General features: G+C 25.0%; 2 long non-coding RNA genes across 2 annotated transcripts; both read left to right on the plus strand.

Moving 5' to 3' along the window:
- Nucleotides 1-410: 410 nt before the first annotated feature.
- Nucleotides 411-848, plus strand: LOC127115120 (uncharacterized). Its single transcript, XR_007800682.1, has 2 exons — nucleotides 411-485; nucleotides 666-848. It is a non-coding gene; the product is annotated as an uncharacterized LOC127115120 (long non-coding RNA).
- A 3960-nt stretch (nucleotides 849-4808) lies between these two features.
- On the plus strand, nucleotides 4809-5247 carry LOC127115121 (uncharacterized). Its single transcript, XR_007800683.1, has 2 exons — nucleotides 4809-4881; nucleotides 5063-5247. It is a non-coding gene; the product is annotated as an uncharacterized LOC127115121 (long non-coding RNA).
- The last annotated feature ends 4023 nt before the right edge of the window (nucleotides 5248-9270 follow it).

The following is a 9270-nucleotide window of genomic DNA, read 5'->3' on the forward strand; positions in this document are numbered from 1 at the left end:
TAAAACATATTAAAGTTGACATTTCAATGGCTTTTTTACACAGGAATTTAATAGGTTATGTCGTATAAAACTTGTATATTGACATGGTGTTTAATTCTGAACAATAATATGTCCCCATCATTATTGGGTATTAATAAAAATTTAAATCTATCCCAAAAATAGTTTAATATTTGAGAAGTTATATAAATAAAATAATATTTGGAAATTTTATGTATTATTCATTGGGTCGATTTAAAAAAGCATAAAAAAATTAAAAGATTTAATTAAAAGATAGAATTTTTTTAAAATCGGGATAATATCGTATTTCATAATTAAATTATGTCCTTTGGCTCACTTCTTGAAACTATTGTTCTAACTTAATTCCCAAAGTCCTTAAAATAGGCATTTGCAACATGCTTACTTCAACATTAAAAACAAAATGGCATCCTACAAGACTCTCATTTTAACCATTTTGATCATTTGCATTGCTTCAGGCATGGTTGCCGGTAATAATCTAATTAAAAACTCAATTTTTATTGCTTCATATTCATTGTTATGTTTTTTATTAAAGCATTTGGATGGTAGGATACTATCGAGTATACTAAAAGGAATATGTTTTTGTTTAAGAAAACACATACTTATGAACACAATTTTATATATTATTTCTAATGTAATTGAAATGATAGTTTCAGGAGCAAACGGAAAATTATGCTTCGCATCAAATTTTTGTCCAACTGCACCAGAACAGTGTGACCATTTTTGTAAAGCATCATTGGGCAAACCAAAAGGTGGCTCGTGTTTAGGGGGTGAATGTTGTTGCAATTTGGAAAGTTTGAATATAAAATAAACATTTTCATTGTTTCTTTGAATACTTTTATCTACAAACACTCCATCTGAAATTTACATAATTTTTTTTTGAAGTATCAATAATGTAATTTCATTTCAAAACTTTAATTTTATAATTTCTACTTATTAATTGGAATAAAAATTAATAATTTTCAACACTAAACTTATATTAAATTAATGTATTTACAATTATTTAATTAATAGTTGTTATGGATTTTATAATTATAGTTATAAAAATAATGAAAAATATAACATGAGTAACTTATAAAAATAATCTACCATACATAAACTTCACATGACAAAATATTTATATTCCTTTAAAGAAAAAAGTGCGGAATTTTGTTTTTATTGAGACTGAGGAAATATAATTAAATTTTTTTTTAATGTATGACATTTTTTTTTAAATTTATCAAAAACATTGTTATCTAATGACCGTATATTTTAGCAATAGTTAATAATAAGAAATTCAAATGACATCCGTTGTTTTTGTAAAAATAATAATTAAAAGCTAATATTGGTGTTTAAATTATAATAAAATCTCATCAAATTATTTTATCAAGTGGTTTGGATTATAATAAAATATCTTCAAATTATTTGATCAAATATAGTGAAAATAATATATTTTTAATTAATATAAATTATTTCATTAATAAGTTAGACTGATGTTCTCAATCTCATGTTATTAAACACAATGGAACAACACAAAATATTTTAGGAGACACAATTAATGTATAGATTGAATTATTCAAGTTTAATGAAAATAATTTAAATATAAATTGTTAGAGAGTAACTTAATATTTATTACTAGAAAATACTCCAATTTACATATGTAGTAGATTATTAAATAATTTGTTTTAACTTTCGAGTAGTTTTTATAGGTTATTTTTTACAGATGTGTAGAATTAGAGCAAAACCTATGTGTTGCCAATATTTTTATTAAATACTACCTAAAAGCCATCTGTAAATATTTTTATTTTATTCTGTAACATTGATTATGAAAGATATTTTATGAAATAAAAATATTATCCAGATTATATGATCTGCACTTGAAGAAGAATTATGGGTTCTACAGAAAGTAATTTTAAATTTTAAATTTCTTTTAAAAAGAAATCTAGAAAGAGAGTTATAATATTTTAAAATCAAGAGTTGTGAAAATATTTGACATTATTAATCGTCACTAATAAAAGAGATCTTAATTGAATCTATAAAAGTTTGAGTTTAATAGGATATGTTGTATACAATTTGTATGTTTATATGTATCAAAATAATTTTTTTGAACCAAATGTTTTAAAACAAGATCGAACCGGTCGGTTCAATCGGTTGGTCCGGGAACCAGCGATGAATCTGGTTGGGTCAACCTTTTAAAACCGCTAGTGGGTCAAAACCGGAATAAAATTGCAAAACTAGATTGAACCGTCCAAAACCATTCGAACCAAATAACCGAAGTTGGTTTTGTTATACCGTCTGGTTCAGAAAAATACATCAAATTGACCATTTTGTTAAAAAACACTTAAAAATTAATATGTCAATATTAAAACTTAACACGCATTCCCCAATCACAAAAAAGAATTACATTTTTTACATCCATACAAACTTCTAAGTTTGGTCACATCGTTATAGTTTTTCTTTCAACTACACTCCATCATCATCACGCTGTCTCTTTCAAACATAGTCACGATGTCCTGCATAATGTTAATTTCCGTTTAATTCAATATTGTTTGTTGTTGTCAACTTTAACTTGTTTGTCGTAGTTCAACTCGATTTTTTTAATTTAATTTAGTTTATTGTATTCTTTATTTTTGGTATTTTATCTTATTTGATTTAGCTATTCTTAGTTATTTGAACTTTATTTTAGTTATTATCTTCTATTATTTTAATTTTGGTTTGAATTAGCTTAAGTTATTTTATTATAACTTTTTAATTTGTTCAAATTATTCTTAAATGAAGATGAAATGAACTGTGCAACTATGTTGTGTTATTATATATGCTATTGACATTGTCGTATAAAGTTTGTAATTTATTTTTGAAATATTTCTTTTATTAAGTTGTGAACCTATGATTATGTGTGACATATCTATGAATATTAGTTTATTTAATAAACAGTTCAACTGTATGTTTAACCGGTTGAATTCATTGAACCTTAAACCAGGAATTTCACCGGTTCGATTTTTAAAACATTGATGAACCTATAAAAGTTGGCATTTAATAGGATTTGTCAAATAAAATTTGTATATTCATATGTATGAAACTAATTTATTTGATCAACAAATTATTTGATAAAATATAATGTACAAATTTATTTCAAATTAATATATATTAATTTATTCTATAAGTTAGTCTTATGTTCTTATCCTCTTAATATTAAACACAATAACGTTGAAATAAAAGATAAGATTTCTCATTTGAAATATATTGCCGTGTAGTTAAAATTTCCAAAATGGCACAACAAGAAGTAATTAAGGAAATACAATTCATTGATAGAAGAACTTGTTAGGTTTTGTAAAAAATAATTTTAAAAATATTTTTCATAAATAAAAGAATATTTATTAGTAGACAATACATTACTTTTAACAATAATGGGCTTTATGAGTTTAAGAAAAGTTTTTTTATTAAGATAAAAAGTGATTGGATTTTAAACCAATGGTTTAGGCCAAGATATTACATTATGGAAAAATAGTAGAAAAATAAGTTTTAATATATTTTTTTTAATATTTATTAATAAGAATATCAAATGATGGTTTTTTAACTTTGGAGTATATTTTTTCTCTTATTTTATCAATATTCATATAACAGAGAATAACTTGAGTGTTGCCCAATATTTTTTTATCAAAATAATACTTAAAAGTTAATATTTTTGTTTAAGTTACAAAAAATATAGAAAAATTATTATTCAAATAAGGTAAAAATTATTTATTCTGAATTACTATATATATATATATTTATTTATTTTATATGTTAAATAGAAAATCACTTTAATGCTGATAATATCTTACACATTACTATTTAAAAAGCATGACTATTTTCTATTTGAAATATGTTTCCATCTATTTAAAATTAACAATAATGATATATAGAAAAAAAATCAAATACAATTCCTTTATAGATTGAATCATTAAATTTTTATAAAATAAGTTAAAATTAGTTGTTAAAAAAAAAATCATTAGTTAAATCTTCCAACAGTGTTTTGTTAGATTTTTGGACAACTTAAAAAGTTTTGTTACTAATTTTTACGGTTGGATATGAAAGACGTTGTAACCACGTAATATAGAAAATATAATAATATTTTATAACTATTCACAAAAAAATTATATTTTTATTTGTACCATTGGTTGGGGAAGACATTGTAGCCAAAAGATGTAATAAACATATTATATAGACTAATTTCTCTGCATTTGTAGATTAATTTTGGGATCTAAATAAAGCAATTTGGAAAATAAAATTTGACTCTTAAAACATATTGAGAAATAAAATTATCATGTTTTTTTATTTTGAGTTTCGTAACTGTTTAATATTTGTGACAATTTAATAAATGACTAAAAAATGTTTTACTACTAAAAGAGATGTTATTAAAACATATTAAAGTTGACATTTCAATGGCTTTTTTACGCAGGAATTTAATAGGTTATGTCGTATAAAACTTGTATATTGACATGGTGTTTAATTCTGAACAATAATATGTCCCCATCATTATTGGGTATTAATAAAAATTTAAATCTATCCCAAAAATAGTTTAATATTTGAGAAGTTATATAAATAAAATAATATTTGGAAATTCTATGTATTATTCATTGGGTCGATTTAAAAAAAGCATAAAAATAAATTAAAAGATTTAAATTAAAAGATAGAATTTTTAAAATCGGGATAATATCGTATTTCATAATCAAATTATGTCCTTTGGCTCACTTCTTGAAACTATTGTTCTAACTTAATTCCCAAAGTCCTTATAAATAGGCATTTGCAACATGCTTACTTCAACATTAAAAAACAAAATGGCATCCTACAAGACTCTCATTTTAACCATTTTGATCATTTGCATTGCTTCAGGCATGGTTGCCGGTAATAATCTAATTATAAAACTCATTTTTTATTGCTTCATATTCAATGTTATGTTTTTTATTAAAGCATTTGGATGGTAGGATACTATCGAGTATACTAAAAGGAATATGTTTTTGTTTAAGAAAACACAATCTTATGAACACAATTTTATATATTATTTCTAATGTAATTGAAATGATAGTTTCAGGGGCAAACGGAAAATTATGCTTCGCATCAAATTTTTGTCCAACTGCACCAGAACTATGTGACCATTTTTGTAAAGCATCATTGGGCAAACCAGAAGGTGGCTCGTGTTTAGGGGGTGAATGTTGTTGCAATTTGGAAAGTTTGAATATAAAATAAACATTTTTGTTGTTTCTTTGAATACTTTTATCTACAAACACTCCATCTGAAATTTACATAATTTTTTTTTGAAGTATCAATAATGTAATTTCATTTTAAATATTTAATTTTATAATTTCTACTTATTAATTGGAATAAAAATTTAATAACTTTCAACACTAAACTTATATTAAATTAATGTATTTACAAATTATTTAATTAATAGTTGTTATGGATTTTATAATTATAGTTATAAAAATAATGAAAAATATAACATGAGTAACTTATAAAAATAATCTACCATACATAAACTTCACATGACAAAATATTTATATTCCTTTAAAGAAAAAAGTGCGATATTTTGTTTTTATTGAGACTGAGGAAATATAATTAATTTTTTTTTTAATGTATGACATTATTGATATTTTTTTAAATTTATCAAAAACATTGTTATCTAATGACCGTATATTTTAGCAATAGTTAAAAGCTAATATTGGGGTTTAAATTATAATAAAATCTCATCAAATTATTTTATCAAGTGGTTTGGATTATAATAAAATATCTTCAAATTATTTGATCAAATATAGTGAAAATAATATATTTTTAATTAATATATAATTATTTCATTAATAAGTTAAACTGATGTTCTCAATCTCATGTTTAAAAATAATAATTAAAAGCTAATATTGGGGTTTAAATTATAATAAAATCTCATCAAATTATTTTATCAAGTGGTTTGGATTATAATAAAATATCTTCAAATTATTTGATCAAATATAGTGAAAATAATATATTTTTAATTAATATATAATTATTTCATTAATAAGTTAAACTGATGTTCTCAATCTCATGTTATTAAACAGAATGGAACAACACAAAAATATTTAGGAAACACAATTAATGTATAGATTGAATTATTCAAGTTTAATGAAAATAATTTAAATATAAATTGTTAGAGAGTAACTTAATATTTATTACCTAGAAAATACTCCAATTTACATATGTAGTAGATTATTAAATAATTTGTTTTAACTTTCAAGTAGTTTTTATAAGTTATTTTTTACAGATGTGTAGAATTAGAGCAAAACCTATGTGTTGCCAATATTTCTATTAAAATTCTACCTAAAAGCCATTTGTAAATATTTTATTTTATTCTGTAACATTGATTATGGAAGATATTTTATGAAATAAAAATATTATCCAGATTATATGATCTGCACTTGAAGAAGAATTATGTGTTCTACAGAAAGTAATTTTAAATTTTAAATTTCTTTTAAAAAGAAATCTAGAAAGAGAGTTATAGTATTTTAAAATCAAGAGTTGTGAAAATATTTGACATTATTAATCGTCACTAATAAAAGAGATCTTAATTGAATCTATAAAAGTTGGAGTTTAATAGGATATGTTGTATACAATTTGTATGTTTATATGTATCAAAATAATTTTTTTGAACCAAATGTTTTAAAAACAAGATCGAACCGGTCGGTTCAATCGGTTGGTCCGGGAACCAGCGATGAATCTGGTTGGGTCAACCTTTTAAAACCGCTAGTGGGTCAAAACCGGAATAAAATCGCAAAAACTAGATTGAACCGTCCAAAACCATTCGAACCAAATAACCGAAGTTGGTTTTGTTATACCGTCTGGTTCAGAAAAATACATCAAATTGACCATTTTGTAAAAAAACACTTTAAAAATTAATATGTCAATATTAAAACTTAACACGCATTCCCCAATCACAAAAAAGAATTACATTTTTTTACATCCATACAAACTTCTAAGTTTGGTCACATCGTTATATTTTTCTTTCAACTACACTCCATCATCATCACGCTGTCTTTTTCAAACATAGTCACAATGTCCTGCATAATGTTAATTTCCATTTAATTCAATATTGTTTGTTGTTGTCAACTTTAACTTGTTTGTCGTAGTTCAACTCGATTTTTTTAATTTAATTTAGTTTATTGTATTCTTTATTTTTGGTATTTTATCTTATTTGATTTAGCTATTCTTAGTTATTTGAACTTTATTTTAGTTATTATCTTCTATTATTTTAATTTTGGTTTGAATTAGCTTAAGTTATTTTATTACAACTTTTTAATTTCTTCAAATTATTCTTAAATGAAGATGAAATGAACTGTGCAACTATGTTGTGTTATTATATATGCTATTGACATTGTCGTATTAAGTTTGTAATTTATTTTTGAAATTTCTTTTATTAAGTTGTGAACCTATGATTATGTGTGACATATCTATGAATATTAGTTTATTTAATAAACAGTTCAATGTATGTTTAACCGGTTGAATTCATTGAACCTTAAACCAGGAATTTCACGGGTTCGATTTTTAAAACATTGATGAACCTATAAAATTTGGCATTTAATAGGATATGTCACATAAAATTTGTATATTCATATGTATGAAACTATTTTATTTGAGCAACAAATTATTTGATAAAATATAATGTACATAATTTAGTTCAAATTAATATATATTAATTTATTCTATAAGTTAGTCTTATGTTCTTATCCTCTTAATATTAAACACAATAACGTTGAAATAAAAGATAAGATTTCTCATTTGAAATATATTGCCATGTAGTTAAAATTTCCAAAATGGCACAACAAGAAGTAATTAAGGAAATACAATTCATTGATAGAAGAAATCGTTAGGTTTTGTAAAAAATAATTTTAAAAATATTTTTCATAAATAAAAGAATATTTATTAGTAGACAATACATTACTTTTAACAATCATGGGCTTTATGAGTTTAAGAAAAGGTTTTTTATTAAGAACAAAAGTCATTGGATTTTAAACCAATGGTTTAGGCCAAGATATTACATTATGGAAAAATAGTAGAAATAAGTTTTTAATATATTTTTTTTAATATTTATTAATAAGTATTAGAAGTAATTCATATTTATTAGTTGTACTATTTTCTTAGCCCCTAAGTTTGTTAGAGGGTATTTTAGTATTTTATCCTATTATAGTAACCCTAGTTTTAGCTTATAAATAGGGTGGCAATCATTGTAATTTTTATCATGTTTTGTAGCCGTAATTCTCTTAATAGAATAATTCCATTCATCATTTATTCTACCTTTGCACCAACAATTGGTATCTAGAGCTCCGGTTCAGATTCATTGGGAAACACGGGAAACACGAGTGAACGTGAGGTCTTGTGTGTTTGATTTTGATTCTTAGATTCGTTTGAATCTTGAACAAAATCTGATCAGAATTTTAATTCTGTGGGTTGGGAAACACTGTGTGAGAAATCTGAGTGTACTGTGCAAGGTAGAAAGATGAACGGAAACGGCAACATGAACACCAAACTTCCAGTATTTGACGGTAAAAACTGGAATCGTTGGATGATCCAAATGTGTGTACTGTTCGGTGCTCAAGATGTTCTAGATCTTGTCACTGATGGTTATATTTCGGTAGCAGCAGATGCGACGGATGAACAGAAAAACGCGCAGAAGGAAGTAAGGAAGAAGGATCAGAAAGCATTGTTCTTCATTCATCAATGTGTTGATGTAAATGTGTTTGAGAAGATTGCAGATTCAACGACAACAAAGGGGCGTGGGGACACACTGGTTAGATGTTATGGTGGTGGCGCATCAGTGAAGAAGGTGGAGCTTCAGTCCTTGAGAAAGCAATATGAGAATCTCAACATGAAGAATAATGAGAAAGTTTCTGAATACATCTCTAGAGTGATTCTGATCACTAATGAGATGAAAGCGTGTGGAGAAACTCTTTCTGAAGAAACAATCATGGAGAAGGGATTGAGATCCCTTACCTCTCAATTTGATTACATTGTGGTAGCAATAGAACATTCCAAAGATCTGAGCACCATGAGAATTGAAGAGCTGCAGAGCAGTCTAGAAGCGCAAGAGTTGCGTTTGATTGAGAGAACTTCTGAAAGGGAAGTAGAGCAGCAGGCTCTGAAAGCAACTTCTGATAGGAGGTATCAGAAGCAGTCAGAAGCCAGGAGAAGATCTGATGGTGGTCAGAAGTCAGAAAGCTCAACCTCTGATAGACAAAAGAATGCTCATAAGGGAAAAGAGAAGTATGACAA

The sequence above is a fragment of the Lathyrus oleraceus genome, unplaced genomic scaffold (genome assembly GCF_024323335.1).
Source record: "Lathyrus oleraceus cultivar Zhongwan6 unplaced genomic scaffold, CAAS_Psat_ZW6_1.0 chrUn1127, whole genome shotgun sequence".
Lineage (NCBI taxonomy): Eukaryota > Viridiplantae > Streptophyta > Magnoliopsida > Fabales > Fabaceae > Lathyrus > Lathyrus oleraceus.